Raw genomic sequence first — 15,825 nt, forward strand, 5'->3', positions numbered from 1 at the left:
ACCCGCACTCATGGATTTTGCGCCCTCTGTTACTCGCCTGATACGTCTTTGTTTTTCCGTACGACGTTAGTACGCGTCTGACTTTGCTATGGGTAACTGTTAGTGTGGGTATACAAGATCCGGTTTCAAAAGATGCGGTATAAACGGATGAATTTTTACTGCTTGGGATATACGCAATACACACTGCGTTGCAAACGGATATTCACTAAGAAAAATTCAAAAATTTAATTGCTTCAAGACTTTCATAGAGAGATAATATCTTCATTGCTAAGAATTATTTGTGGTCTTGAGGCAGAAGGTCTTTTTCAAGAGCCAATTTAACGCTTATATTGAAGGCATCTATATTTTGATTAGTCGTGTAGAAAAAAAAAATTCGACAAATTTTATACACATATTCGATAGTATAATGATTGTTTTTTAATTATTACCATATGTCTAAAAGTCATTTGATTAATTATTAACTGTGTTAAGGCAAGATATTGCAAGAAGAAATACAAGGATGAGGACAGCTATATCAGCAGAGGAGCAAATAACAATTATATTGAGGTAATTACACAAGATTATATTTTATCTATTTTATATAGTGATTGTTACATGTAGATACTTAAAATAATAGAATATTATTTAACGTTAACAATTTTTATAATTCGAATTATTAAATTCATCCAATTCAGCAAAGTTTTCATAATATCTCTGTTATCTTGTCTGCATTATAGAAGATCCAGGTACTGACGACTTACCAATAAAGAGGATTGGTCATGAGGCGGATAGGTTCCACAGTGAGGTGACCGTGATGGTGGCCTACCAAGAGGCAGCGGATATATTTGAAAGGGTTGTGATGGGGATGGCTCATGACGGGGTAATGGAGATTGTCCAGAAGTTACTAATAGTGCTGGACTGTAGTTGGCTGATCCATAGTTAATGTTTGATGATTGAGCGGAAAAATGAGACGGTGGAGGCATGATGGTGGTACTAAGGAAATATAATAAGTTGAGAATACTTGAGGATGACCTGGTTGGAATTGATAATGAGGCTGCTGCGTTGACAGAGAATGATATCTTTGATGACAATTTTGAAAAAAACTTTAACGTCATTAATCTAAATTTTAGTTTTTCTTGCATATTCAATTGCTTGTAGTCTGGCAGCAATGACATCATGGAAAAATTTGTTAGCATCGTCCTTTTCTGGTAGTTTTTCAGATTTTTCTAGAGATAATTGTATCTGGAATGCTGTCATTTTCTTTCCTCCCAAACGTGAAATGGTTTTTTTTGCCGGTGATCGAAGAGGCGTCAGACCAGTTGATGGGTCAGATTATCTTTTAAAATCTTCATTATTGGACACAAATAATAGTTTAAATTTTTAATAATTTAATTAAGCTAGGACCAAATCAGAAAATGACCCAAAACCCTAATCAAGGGGTCCTATCCACTGTTTGCCAAAATATCCAAGTTAGAACAAATAACAATGCCTAAAAGTGCATATTTTCTAATATGTTTATTTGCAGTTTCATATAAATCATATACTTGCAGCAGTGAGTAAAACTTTTCAGCAAAGATGGAATCAAGTTTTAGGAGGTCTATATTGAAATCTCCGAGGCATAGCAAACAATTACCTGAAACTAGAAGCCTAGACATATTTAGGTTACATTCACTTAGAACTTCTTTCTAGCAAGGCCTGACTTATTTATATTATATGTAGTAAACGTTATTATTTAATCTTAGGCATATGATGTTTTCATTAAAGATGTTTAGAAAATACACCAAGTGTTTTATTTAAAAGAACAGAGACTTTGCTGGTTTTATAGAGGTCGCACCGCAAAATTTAATAATAATCTTAGCCTTTAAGAAATCTGCCGCAATTCATCCTGTAACACCCTGTGCGGAATTTTTCCAAGTATGTTTTTAATAATAATTAAAAGTTTTTAATAATAAAATGACAATTTATGAACAGCTAATGTTGTTATATGTGCTGAATGTATCTGAAAAATTTGTATGCGATATCTCATTTTGAAAATATTAATTAGTTTAAAGAATTTATTAAAAGGAAAAAAAATATTAAAAAAAGTTATATTTTATTATGCTATTGCCCATTTGGTTAATTTAATGAAAATTAGAATATTTTAAAGAATATAGAAATATTTTATAAAAATTACATTTACAACCCTAGAAATCATAGTCTATATGGCAAATTAAAGGAAGATTTTTCTCATGAAATTTGCTTAAAAGCATCTTGGAAAGCTTCGTAACTATTTTATTGTTATATCCTACTCCTTGTCGTCTTAAGAAAAAAACCAAAGGCATTATCTATAATCCTATATATAGTAGAAAAACTTTTTTTTGCCAGTTTTACCAATCCACAAACTACACAATTTTATAACTGGTACTAGGATTTTTCTATTTGTTTACTATAGTTAATGAGGTTTTTGAAAACCACGATAATAAACCAAAACTAAAGTAAATAAAATGTCAATTGCTAATAATTAAATAAGGCATCTGAAATACTAATTTAAGACAGTGCCATTATGGTATATTATTATGCTTACATTAAGTACGAAAAGGATAAATGGGGTAGCTATAACTTAAGCTAATTTAATTATCATCAAAAAATTATCTCAAAAAATTATCATCAAAAAATCTATAAAATTTATTCTCACAACTCTTAGAGCTTAAGTCTAGGTCGCCAGTGCAATCAGTCGCTATGCTTATTAATAAGGATACGCAATAGTTTTGTTACAGGTAATAGTAAAAAAACGGACAAATTAATTTTAAATTTACGCCGTACTATTTAAGGATTTTAGCTTTATTGAGTCTCACGGCAATGTTCAGAGATTAACAAGGGTCATCTCTTACTGGACTTCTTTATTTAGTACCCTTGTGGATAGAAGAACGATATGCCAATAAAAATATTTCTATATAGTTACCCTAGTTATTTTGTTACCACAATTCTCAAAGAGGGTTTAAAAATGCGATAAAATATTTTAAACATTGCGTCAATTTGAGGAGATAGGGAGATTGTGCGGGTCTTATTGACAGCAATTAGCATGATTGTTAAAATACTTAAAGTTTCTTTCTTGGTCTGTATGTGTCTCATTTAAAATACCAAATCGGCATATCCAATTGTTCAACAGCACTTCAGCCAATAAGATTGTTTTTTGATGTAAAATGAGAGAAGCCTTGGGTCAGTTATTTAAGTTATACATAGTAACAAGAAAAGGACTCAAATTACGGGACAGTTTTACCTTTACTTTTTAGTTTATTTGAGTGTCACATCAAAGGTTTCAACCACACGACTACAAAAAAAGGAGTAAACTGTGAACATGTTGCTTCTTTTCTATTGACAATATTCCACACTCTTTTAAACAATCTAACTTGTAATAACAGTATTACTAAAGATGTTAAAATTATGTACTTCTGCTACAGGCGAAGAGGGCGTCGCGCGTTTATTACCTTACGTGAAGAAGGGTAGTTTGCAAAATAAGTAATATATTTGCAAATAGAACCATGCCCGTTACATTCCCAGGGATAAAAGAAGTTATCAAATGTAATGCTATTGTTGGCGCTACTTAAAAATTGTTAACCTTGGCAACCGCGCCAAACGCACCAGCCTGCTGCTGCACCTCCGACGTTCGAGCCCTCTTCTCCGCTGACCAGCGGTTCGACAACAAGGCCTCCGTCCGATTTATTAACTTTAAGTTATTTTTAACCGATTTATATGTCCGCCAGCCTTTATATTTTGTATGGAATAAAGTTAATTAAAAACTAAAGTTACAGTCCGTTAGAACATGGTCCTTCGCGACAGATTAGGACTAAAATCGGTGCATTTCTGAACGAAACAAAGCAAGAAAACAAGTTAGTGTATTCGCCGCCGAACAACGACGCCGGGTTTTTTCCACAACGACGGGCTCGGCGCGAGTTATACGGTCATGGCGGCGCGAAACAATTGGCCTGGTAGTAAAGCAGACGGGGTGAGTCGTTCCTAGTATTTTTGTTTCCTATCCTAAGGTTAATCCCCTAATCTCTGAGTTCAAAATTTACATGCTAGTTTTTATTGCATAAATTTGTATTAGTTAAACTCTGCTAGTATTTTTTTGGGTGGTCTTAACCTATAATTTGAATTTATTTGGTCAGCAGAAGGGCTTAATTTCAAGCCAGTATTTATTTTATTTGAGTATTTCAAGTGTTTAATTTATAACAGAATGCCTCCCGAGGGTTTAACAAAAAAGCGCGCTGGCTTGAAAGTGTCATTAACTGCCTTTATTAAATTCGTAAACAAGTGTAAGGATGAGTATCCGCCAGAAGGTCTGAGTGACATTCAAGCTTTTAATTTGCAAGAAAGGTTAATAAAACTAGAAAATACCTTTACACAATTTAATGAAGTTCAGACGGCGATTGAGGAGACTGTTGAGGAGGAAAGCTTACAAGCCGAGTTTAATGAGCGCACTAGTTTTGAAGATTTATATTTTCAGCATCTCGCGATTGCTAAAAGTATGCTTTCTGGTCCAGATGAGCCTCCCCAACCACCCTCAAACCCAAGTGTTATTCACAGTATAACAAGTCCACAAGTTCCCGTTAAACTTCCAGATATTCCTTTACCTACTTTCGACGGCTCCTTCGAAACATGGCTTCAATTTCGGGATACATTCGATTCGCTAATAAATAAAAATACAGAATTATCCGAAATTCAAAAATTTCACTATTTAAGGGCTTCTTTAGAGGAAAGGGCTGCCGAAATCATTAAGGCATTAGAGTTTTCCGAGAGCGGCTATGCAGTGGCATGGAATGCACTTCTGGAGCGGTACAACAATCATAAATTGCTTATTCATAACCATTTAAAGGCGATTTTTTCTTTAGAGAGTATTCAAAAGGAATCATCTGCGAAAATTCGAGTACTGGTGGATGATTTGAGCAAGCATCTTAGTTCAATAAAACAGTTAGGGCAAGCAATCACCAATTGGGACACGCTTTTAATTTTTATGATTACCTCTAAGCTAGATCAAAAAATTAACTTAGATTGGGAAAGATCTTCAGCTAGTACTAATGCGCCCACGCTAGATCAGTTTATTGCATTTCTTAAAAATCGTGCGGATGTATTAGAGACAATCGAGTTTAAAGGTAATTCATTAAATCGCGGCAGCGCGCCAAAGCCAGACAAGGAAAGGCATTTTTCTAGAGACAAGCCAGTTAGGTCTTTAGTAGTAAGCAAATATTCGTGTTATTTTTGTAACGAAAATCACTCAATTTATTCTTGCAAAAAATTTATTGTTTTGCCCATTCCAGAGAGAGCAAATTTTATTAAAAATAAAAGGTTATGCATGAATTGCCTTCGCGACAATCACAAGGGTAAAAGATGTCAAGTAGGCCCTTGTAAAATATGTAGGGCGTGGCACAATTCATTGCTTCATGTGGATGAAAACAACACGTATTCTTTAAATGACTGTCCAGAGTCAAGTAGTAATGAGCAGACAACTGCTGCTTTAAGCAAGCAAGTTCCTTCGGGAAAGGGATACGTTTTTCTATCCACAGCTAGAATAAAAGTGTTCGACAAGCAGGGAAGGGGTCATTTCGCTAAAGCGCTGTTAGATTGTGGATCCCAGTCTTCTTTCATTTCCAAGGAAATGTCAGAACGTCTTGGACTAGAACAAGACGTAGCTAATCTTTCAGTTCTTGGAATAGCCAATATTACTTCCAGTATTCAAAGCAAGTGTCAAGTCCAAATTTATTCAATGTATAAGGATTTTAAGGCTACTTTAACGTGCTTTATTTTACCAGAGGTAACAAGTATTTCGTCAGCTAGTTTTGACTTGCAGCATTTAAATATTCCAGCAAACCTTTACCTTGCCGATCCAGACTTTTTAAAATCGGGTTCTGTTGATATTCTAATTGGTGCCGATCTATTTTGGAGTTTATTAGGAGAAAGTAAAATATCATGCGGTAAAAATCAGCCATTTTTACAAGAGACAGAGCTAGGGTGGATTTTAGCCGGCATGATAGGCAACTCTCCTTCTTCCAATGCATCTCCTTATTTGTGCAATTTAAGTACTACTTCTGAGCTACAAAAATCCATTGCCAAATTCTGGGAAATAGAGGAAATAAGCACCTCCAGAGCTCTTTCTAAAGAGGAATCTATTTGCGAAACTCTTTTCACACAAAGCACCCAAAGAGATTCTCAAGGGCGTTTTATTGTCACTTTGCCTTTAAAGCAAGCTCCAGACACATTGGGCAAATCCAGAGACCTAGCGGAAAAGAGGTTCTATGCTACCGAGAAAAGGTTGAGTAAAAACAAGGTTTTGCGCGATTACTATGCTGACTTTATGGCGGAATATGAAGCATTAAATCATATGACCTTGCAAAAGGAAGATGATTCTAGCAGTTCCGAAATAGAGTATTATATGCCTCATCACGGCGTCTTTCGAGAGTCAAGTGTGACCACAAAGCTGCGCGTAGTCTTTGACGCTTCAGCTGCCACAAGCAACGGTCTTTCCCTGAACAATATTCAGCTAGTCGGTCCAGTTCTTCAAGACGACTTGTTTTCGATACTAGTTCGATTTCGTAAACATACTTACGTCATCTCGGCCGACATCGCAAAGATGTACCGGCAAGTCTTAGTCGATCCAAGTCAAAGGGCTCTGCAAAAAATATTTTGGCGACCTAATCCCCAAGCTAAGGTACAAACCTACACTTTAAACACCGTAAACTACGGGCATGCAAGTGCTAGTTTTTTAGCCATTCGATGTTTAGTTCAGTTGGCAAACGAGTGCGAACTTTCTAATCCCGACATCGCAGAGATTATCAAGCGCGACTTTTACGTTGATGATCTTTTGTCAGGAGCAGATAGCATCGTACAGGCAAGATATATCTGCCAAAAGGTTACAGAAGTTTTGAAACAAGGATGTTTTGAGCTGCGCAAATGGCATTCTAATGAGCAAGAAATATTAAATATATTTGAATCTAGTAACCAAATGTCAAGCGAAGTGCTAGAATTTGCTCCTGACGAAAAATCCAAAACTTTAGGTCTAACTTGGGTTTGCAAAAATGATTTTTTAGTTTATGACGTGCAAGCCGCTCTAGCCGAACGCAAAGTCACCAAGCGAAACGTACTTTATTTGACCGCCAGAATTTTTGATCCTTTGGGTCTCCTAAGTCCTTCCACTATAATAGCTAAGATATTCATGCAACGCTTGTGGTCAGAAAAGTTAAAGTGGGACGATCCATTACCATTATCGCTAGCATCGGAATGGAATCGATTTCGTCAAGACTTAGAAAACTTAAATAAGCTAGAAATTGATCGTCACGTTCTCTGCAAAGATCCCATAGAGATTGAACTTCATGGTTTCGCCGACGCATCAGAGAAGGCCTATGGTGCCTGCGTTCACCTTCGCTCTGTTGCGCAAGACGGCTGTATAACCGTAAACCTTTTATGTGCCAAGACCAAAGTTGCTCCACTTAAAGCTATAACAATCCCCAAATTGGAGCTATGCGCAGCATTGCTGCTAGCTAGGCTAGCTCACAAGGTTATACAATCCGTAAAGTTAAAGTTCGACAATCTCGTATTTTGGTCAGACTCATCTATCACTTTAGCATGGCTGAAGACTAGCCCAAACCTATTAAAGGTTTTTGAAAGCAATCGAGTCTCAGAGATTCAAGGCCTAACTGAAAGTGGCGAGTGGAAGTACGTTCCTAGCCAAGACAACCCCGCCGACCTCGCATCGCGCGGTTTACTTCCAAGCCAGTTGCTTAAAACTTCCAGTTGGTGGCATGGTCCTTTATGGTTGTCAGGACCCAAGTCCGAGTGGCCTGCTTTTCAACATCACGTTCAAGAGCTGCCCGGTTTAAAGCCAGTTAAAACTGTGGCGATGCCTGTTAACATTTTAAAAAATGATTTTCCCTTCGAGCGCGTCTCAACTCTTGATCGTTTGCAAAGAATTGTATGCTACATTTTGAGATTTAAAAATTTATGTCTTAAAAATTCACAAACCAGAAATTCCATTTCGTTACAGGAAATGAATGAAGCATTAAAATGTATTTTATATGCCGCGCAAACACAAAGTTTTCCTGATCAGCATTTACAATTATCCAAGGGTAAAACTTTAGAAAAGAATAACAAGCTTAGTGGATTAAATCCGTTTATGGGTAGCGATGGTTTAATGCGAGTAGGCGGCCGTTTAAAATTTTCAGAGTTACCAGTTAATGCCAAGCATCCAATTATCCTAGATTGTAAGCATCATTTAACTAGATTAATATTTGAAAGGGAGCATCGAAATCTACTTCATCCAGGTCCTCAACTTCTCTTATTTACTGTTAGGGAACGGTACTGGCCGATCTCTGGTCGAAATCTAGCTCGATCAGTCACTAAAAATTGTTTGCAATGTTTTAGATTCAAGGCTGCCACTATCAGCCCTATTATGGGGAATTTACCTTGCGAGCATGTCACGCCCTCTAGTCCATTCCAAGTCACTGGCATAGATTACGCTGGGCCCTTTCTCGTGCGTAGTAGTCGTACGAGCCGTAAATATGAAAAATGTTACATAGGGGTATTTGTCTGCTTTTCCACGAAAGCCGTTCATTTAGAGCTTATATCTACTTTGTCGTCCAAGTCTTTTATACAAGCTTTACGTCGCTTTGTGTCTAGACGCGGCAAGCCCTCAAAAATATATTCAGACAACGGCACCACTTTCGTTGGGGCCAGTCGAGAGTTAGGTGAATTTTTAAAAATATCAGGGAACGAGCTAACTAGCCTAGCAATAAAGGAAAATATTGAATGGTCATTTATTCCTCCATATTCCCCGCATTTCGGTGGCCTCTGGGAGGCAGGCGTAAAAAGCGTTAAACATCACCTTAAAAGAGTTCTAGCAGATGCGCGCTTAACGTTCGAAGAATTCTGCACAGTTTTGTGTCAAATAGAAGGGATTTTGAACTCAAGACCTCTTTGTCCCATGTCGTCCGACCCAAACGATTTCCTATCTTTAACCCCGGCTCATTTCCTTATTGGAAAACCAATTGTGGCCGCTCCAGATGAGCCTGTAGAAGACCTACGAAGCAACCGGTTGACCAGATTCCAGTTACTCCAGAAAATCTGTCAGCATTTTTGGCGTCGTTGGGAACGAGAGTACCTTGCTGAGTTGCAGCAACGCAGCAAATGGAAGACAAATTGTGGAGCATTGAAGGAGGGAGCGTTGGTCCTAATCAAGGAGGAGCACACTTCGCCGACTAATTGGAAATTGGGTCGCATCCTCACGGTTCACCCAGGGGCCGACAACATTTGCCGCGTCGCCTCTATCAAGATATCGAGCGGCATTGTGAAGAGGAGCTTTTCGAGAATCTGCCCACTTCCATTGGATTGAAAGTGTGGGCCCTTTCAAGGCCGGGGGCATGTTGGCGCTACTTAAAAATTGTTAACCTTGGCAACCGCGCCAAACGCACCAGCCTGCTGCTGCACCTCCGACGTTCGAGCCCTCTTCTCCGCTGACCAGCGGTTCGACAACAAGGCCTCCGTCCGATTTATTAACTTTAAGTTATTTTTAACCGATTTATATGTCCGCCAGCCTTTATATTTTGTATGGAATAAAGTTAATTAAAAACTAAAGTTACAGTCCGTTAGAACAGCTATTCCATTTCCTATTTCTAGTTATAATTGAATCCACAAATTTTCACAAAAGATATATAATATTTACGTAATTGTCGCAATTTCTTTTCAACTGTTGCTTTGAAGATGATCATTTGTTTTTTTCAACATTCCCTCGAATTTGTAAATCTCTTTGTTTTTTTTTACAGTCTCACTCCTTTTGTTCATCTCTGCATTTTTTATCTCATTCTTATTATTTACTATCTAGTTCCTCTTACTCAAGCTTAACATTAGCCTCTCTCACAATAATTCCATTAACTTCTCACTCTCTATCTTGGCTTAACTTGTGGTTATATCCTGGTTATATATCTTCTAGTTATCAAAATTTAAATGATGCATATATTTCATAATAGTTATACAAATAAATATTTTTATAATTTAGCTTCTCTATCTTATCATTATGAACGTCTTCGAAAAAATAAGAGGTAAAAGGATTGCTTTTAATATGGATCAGCCGCATTACGTAATCGCATCGCCAGGTTTAGAATCTAGATAAATAAGCAGATCTTATATATTTTTTAGTCCTAACCTAACTTCCACACAATGCGTACTTTAGAATCTAACTAATAGTACTTTTTAGCTTACATAATAAAGCTTTATACCTTTTTAGTTTTTTTAATTTTTCCTAAAACGCCGGTTTATATGAATATCTACGTATTGAAAAGTACGATATATTCGGATTTAGTATGTGTAGACAGTTCAGATTCGAGCTAAGCCATAAGCATACACAGAGTGTCCGAGACAAAACAGTCTACTCTGAAAATCATGAAAACAAAATTATTTAGTCAAAAACGGCCAGACATGTCAAATATAATATTGAGGGAGATTTTTACTTATGGACAGAAATTTCGTTCCTTTGACGTCATCCTTTCACCCCCCAGAGCCCTCCCCATGTCAATTTTTTTTTTAATGGGAATAGGGGACAAGCGAAACCTTAAATTAAAGGAAATGTTATTCTCTACATACCCCTATTTTTATTTTTTTATTTTATCAATTCGTTCTCAAGAACTAGAAATAAATGTGGATAAAAAAATAACTTAATTTTAAATTAAAAAAAGTATTTGACACCTATTTTAATAAATGTTGGAAATAATCTCCGTTGATTTCCATACAAAATACAATTGTTGTTCAAAACGTCTGCGCACATAAGCGAACATTATGGGCGCTATTAACTGACATTTGTTCATAATTCTATTTAGAAGTTCTTTAAGGGAGTCAGGCGTTGTGGCAAATACTTTGGTTTTGAAATGACTCTATAAAAAAAAACAAAGAATTAAGATCGGGAAATCTAGCAGGCCATTTTACGGTACCTCTTCGGCCAATATATCACCCAGGAAATACATCGTTTAAAAAATAACAAAACTGCATAATGTGGTGGTGCCCCATTTTGTTAAAACATCAGTTCATTTTCTAAAATCTATTATCAACCTTATAATCTTCCACCCTATCCCTAACAACTTTTAGCATTAAGATTTGTATTAACAAAAAAGGTCCAATAATATGATCTCCCAGAATACCAGCCCATACATTAAGTTTTTAAGGTCGGTGCGTATGTGTTTTTCGAAATAAATGAGGATTAGTGTCGCTCCAGTATCGACAGTTGTATCTATTGACTTCACCATTTAAAAAAGGATGTATTTGTCCGAAATACAGACATTATACAGCAAATTTCTCTCACGATTTAACCGATCACTTGAATGCAGGTAACAAAATTGCAAGATTTAAAGTTTTAAAAATGTCAGCTACGTTTATTTATATTTTTTGAGAACGAACTGATAAAATAAAAATATTTGAAAACTAAAATTACCTTTAATTCAAGGCTTCATTCGAGCTCTATCTCCTAATTTTTTTAATTGATATGGGAATTCTAGGGCTAAAGAGATGACTTCAGAGAAATGCAATTTAAGTCAATCAATGTCCCCTTCAATATTAAATTGAGGTGTTTGGCGGATTTTGGCAAAACAATTTATTTTTCAATAGTTTCAGGGTAAACTGTTTTAGCTCGAACATCCTGTATATACGTTTAATGTACCTGTTCTTGGCCTGAAACTATATGAAAACCAGAGCATCTCGAAGAAAGTTGTATGCGTTATGGTGATGTGACAGTGTCCGGTGAGTAGGACTTAAAGTCCGCCAACAAACCCGCTTTCCGCCAACAAACCCCGTCATTATCCTAGTCTCCCTAAGCAGGTGACTTGTCCTCACAATGAAAGAAAGCAAACCTACCCAATTAAATTTCTTAAGTTGCTCTCGTCGCACTTTATGGTTTCTTTCCTAATCCTAGTATCCTTTGAGATGCCGTGTCATCCTCTATGCCAAAATTAGGACACAGCAAGCTTGGCACCACGGCTAAGGTTAGCAGATGTCGAGTGACACGTTAAGACTCTACTTATAACTGCTATGATTCCTCTGTGCCGCGATAGCAGCCGCGCTATCATAGCTTTAGTTGGATTTGATAGCAGCTCTTTGGCATATCGGTAACAACTGTTCATTCTCCAATTTACTCTAGTCTTTTCCCATGTCTAGTTGTCCAAGATATGAGTTCTTAGTTCTACTTAGTTCAAAGTAGGGCTCGGGGCTGATCGGTGGTAGAGGTTACCTTGGCGAATTCATCCGTATGCTCATTCCCCTCTACTCCGCCAACTAGAACTGCTTGGATGACCTTTAACCTTATTTAAACTCTTTGATGAAGTAAATCATTATTTTTATTTCCGGTTGATGCTGCCACAAGGCGAATATCCTTTATCCTTACCTAGGATGTCAGCGCCTTCCTCTGAATCCATCGTAGTAGGAGTTTCGGTAAACCTAGGAACATCGAAGGAAACACAAACTACCTTAATAAATCTTATGGAGCAGACTGAATATGAATTTATTTTTAAGATGTTCGATGCTTCAGTTGAGTATAAAAGACAGGGTTATAAGTAGATAAATCTGTTACATAGAAGGCGTAAAATAAGAGTTGCTATGCATAAAATGCCTCGTGTGTACCTTGAGAAAAACTTATATCTTTGGTAAGTCTTAGTATCAAGGAACAGAACCTTCTGGATCACATTTTGAAAACTTAGCTAGTGAGCTCTTATTTTTTGTTAAATTTTGTTCTTATAACAGTTTAAAAGACGATATTTTATTTCTATTAAGAAAACATACAAAAATAACATTATTAAACAGCAAAAAAAGGATACGCAAGGCATGGATAACACAAAAAATTATTAGCTCTATTATAAAAATAGATCGTTTGAAAAATTCTTTAAATGCAAATTACAGCAGAAAATTGATGAAAGATAATAATAAGATAATAATTTATAAAGTTAAAATAAGCAATATATTTCACGATATCATTATGAATATTGAAACAAATATATAAAATGACATTAGAAGACCAATTGAAAGGTAAGCTAAACCCCAATTTTTCTTTCCAGTACAAAACAATGAACTTATAATGCATATAAAACCTTAAAAAAAATAACTCAGCTATGGGGGAAGGTAAAATATCAACAAATTTAATAAAAACCACTATGTCATTTAATTGATTTACCTTTTACGTCATCCAATATACCGTTGAACTGGAAAATCTCAATTATGATTCCTGTATTCAAATCCGATAACTGCTATTAAAATACTTGTTATAGACCACTCTCTATTAATTAAAATAATTTTGGAAAGATATTTGAAAAGTGCCTATATTCTAGATTAATGAACTTTTTAATTAAAAATAAAAATTTTCAAGGTATTTTGTAACTTTTACTGCAACCGTAGCCGATAAACCCGATTTTAATGAAATAAATATTCGTAACTACTTGAATAAAGTTACTTGTAATTGCATAAAGATAAAGAAGGTTGAACAAATAAAATATCTAGGGATTATATTGGATTAATATTTAAAGTGGAAAGAAGATTTTTTGAATAAAAAAATTAGGAATATGCTTTACAACATTCTATATTGTGAATTAGAAGTTACTTAAAATAATGTACATTGCCCATGTGGAATCCAATTTAATATACTTTATTATTGTATGGAGATGTTCTTATAATATAACTTATAAAAAAATATCAATCACACAAAACACTGCCCTAAAAATTATATTTAAAAAACCATACAAATTCTTAACATACGATTTATTTACTAGTTTCAATACATTACATAGAGTGGTATGAATAAAAATGAAGTAAATGCTTATGCTACAATTTTAAGCATCTACTTTGAAGTATATACTACGATATGAAGTATCTAATCACTTCCGGTAGTGTTTGTTAACGTAGAAGTATCTACTACTGTTCTTGTAGTATCTACTTTTATTTCAAAGTAAATGCTTTCAATTGATTAGCATTACCTCATTTCGTTAACTCGGCAAACTTGCAAGTTATGACAAGTTAAGAGTTTGTTGTTTTATTTACGTTGTGGTATTGTACGGTATATTACGCATATAAAATGTCTTGCGACGAAGAAATGCCTGATCAAGAGGAGTCGCAAAATGAAGATTAGCAATTAAATCAGTGGCAACAAAAATTTTTGAACTTATGGAATGGAAATGAGAATCCAGTGATTAAAAAAGTGCCAGGTAAAAGCCTTATTATATATAATATTTTTAATTTAATTAGGTTTGACTTGACTGCATCGTTTTAGGAGCTAGTTACAGCTACACCAGTAAAGACGTTGAATTTGCTGATTAAGAAGTTGGTAATGATAAAGAATTTATGGTAAATTTACAAAAGAAATTATTACTTCAACATATCAACACTGCCGTAGCTCAAGAAAAAGCTGCTATAGCGGAAGAATAAGCCGCTAGAGCTGCAGAAAAGGAAGTAGAAACTGTAGAGCAATTTGTAGAGGATTACTTCGCGCGACATCAGGAGAGTTTTTAAATTTATTTAGAATTTATAGGTACCTAGAAAAATGTATGTATTTACTATTAAATTTATTAATGTATGTATAATATATTTTTTTTTTGTTGAAAGGGAAATAAAATTTCAGTTTATTTACTTTTCGGATATGTTTATTAAGTTTAATTATTTTGTCAAAGTTTTAATAAGATATAAATATATGTATTTGTATTTATTTACATTTTTATAGCTACAAGCTAATTTAATAACATTATTAAATTGGCAGGTAAATTACAATTTTAAGAGAAAATATACATTATACATTATACACATACATTATACATCATACATATATTATACAGGGTGTTTCAAAAGTCATGGTCCAAACTGAAAGGGGGGGTAGGGAAGGCTATTTGGAATTACAATAACCCCCTATATTGTTATCCGATTTTTGATGGTTTAGAAGTTATAGCTGTTTTTCTGTTTTTTTCTATATTTTCCTCTGGCTTAAAAAAATTTTTTTTTCTATGTCTGGAGCTTTATTTTTTAAATATATTTTTTTGTTTTTATTTCAACAAATGTCGAGTCTTTTTAATAAAAGTGTAGTGTAAATTTTTTTTGTTTCGCTGCAGAAAATCTTGTTTAATTTGTTTTTGGATTCTTCAAAAATGAATTTTAACAATTTAATAAAGCACTACACAGTACACAAAGACTTTCTACTATTTCTAGTCTTTCAATAAAAACATTTACCTTATAGTGTTTAGTATTTGATCAATGTATGTTAAGAAAATTTTTAGAAAAATGAAACGTAAAAGAAATAAAATCATACCACATTTTTTGCTTGCATACCACAAATTTTGTACTATTTAAGTGCGCTTGACCTTCAAATTGGAATTCAGAATACTATCAAGAGCCACAAACAAAAATGGTATTCTCACATGGCTCATTTTAAATAGGCAAACCGGCTATTGTTGGTATTTTCTGTATTGTTTTCTGTTTGTCTTTAGCTAACGTGTTAATCGATTTTTTTTCTGTTTTCTGACCTATTATACCATTAAAGTAATAATTAATCTGCATCGAGATGCCGGATCGGTATACCCCACGGGAATATGCTGAAATGCATTACATTTATGGATTGTGCGGTGGGAACGCTCGCCTTGCTGCAAGAGAGTATCGTGATCGGTATCCGGATCGTGAACGCTTTCCCGATCACAGAGTGTTCATACGAGTACATAACTCATATTTGCGGGGAGAAATACCCGGTGATGTACAACAAATAGGCAGACCGCGGTTGGATAATGAAGAGGTGCTTGCTTTGATAGAGGCGGACCCTTCTACAAGTATTCGTAGAATTTCTAGAGCTACTGGATTAGCTATAGCTAT

General features: G+C 35.2%; 1 protein-coding gene across 1 annotated transcript in view; it reads left to right on the plus strand.

Moving 5' to 3' along the window:
- Window positions 1-15,825, plus strand: part of LOC126742453 (uncharacterized) — a 1,408,556-nt gene that overhangs the window by 1,270,736 nt on the left and 121,995 nt on the right. The window lies entirely within an intron of this gene.

Source organism: Anthonomus grandis, chromosome 11 (genome assembly GCF_022605725.1).
Source record: "Anthonomus grandis grandis chromosome 11, icAntGran1.3, whole genome shotgun sequence".
Lineage (NCBI taxonomy): Eukaryota > Metazoa > Arthropoda > Insecta > Coleoptera > Curculionidae > Anthonomus > Anthonomus grandis.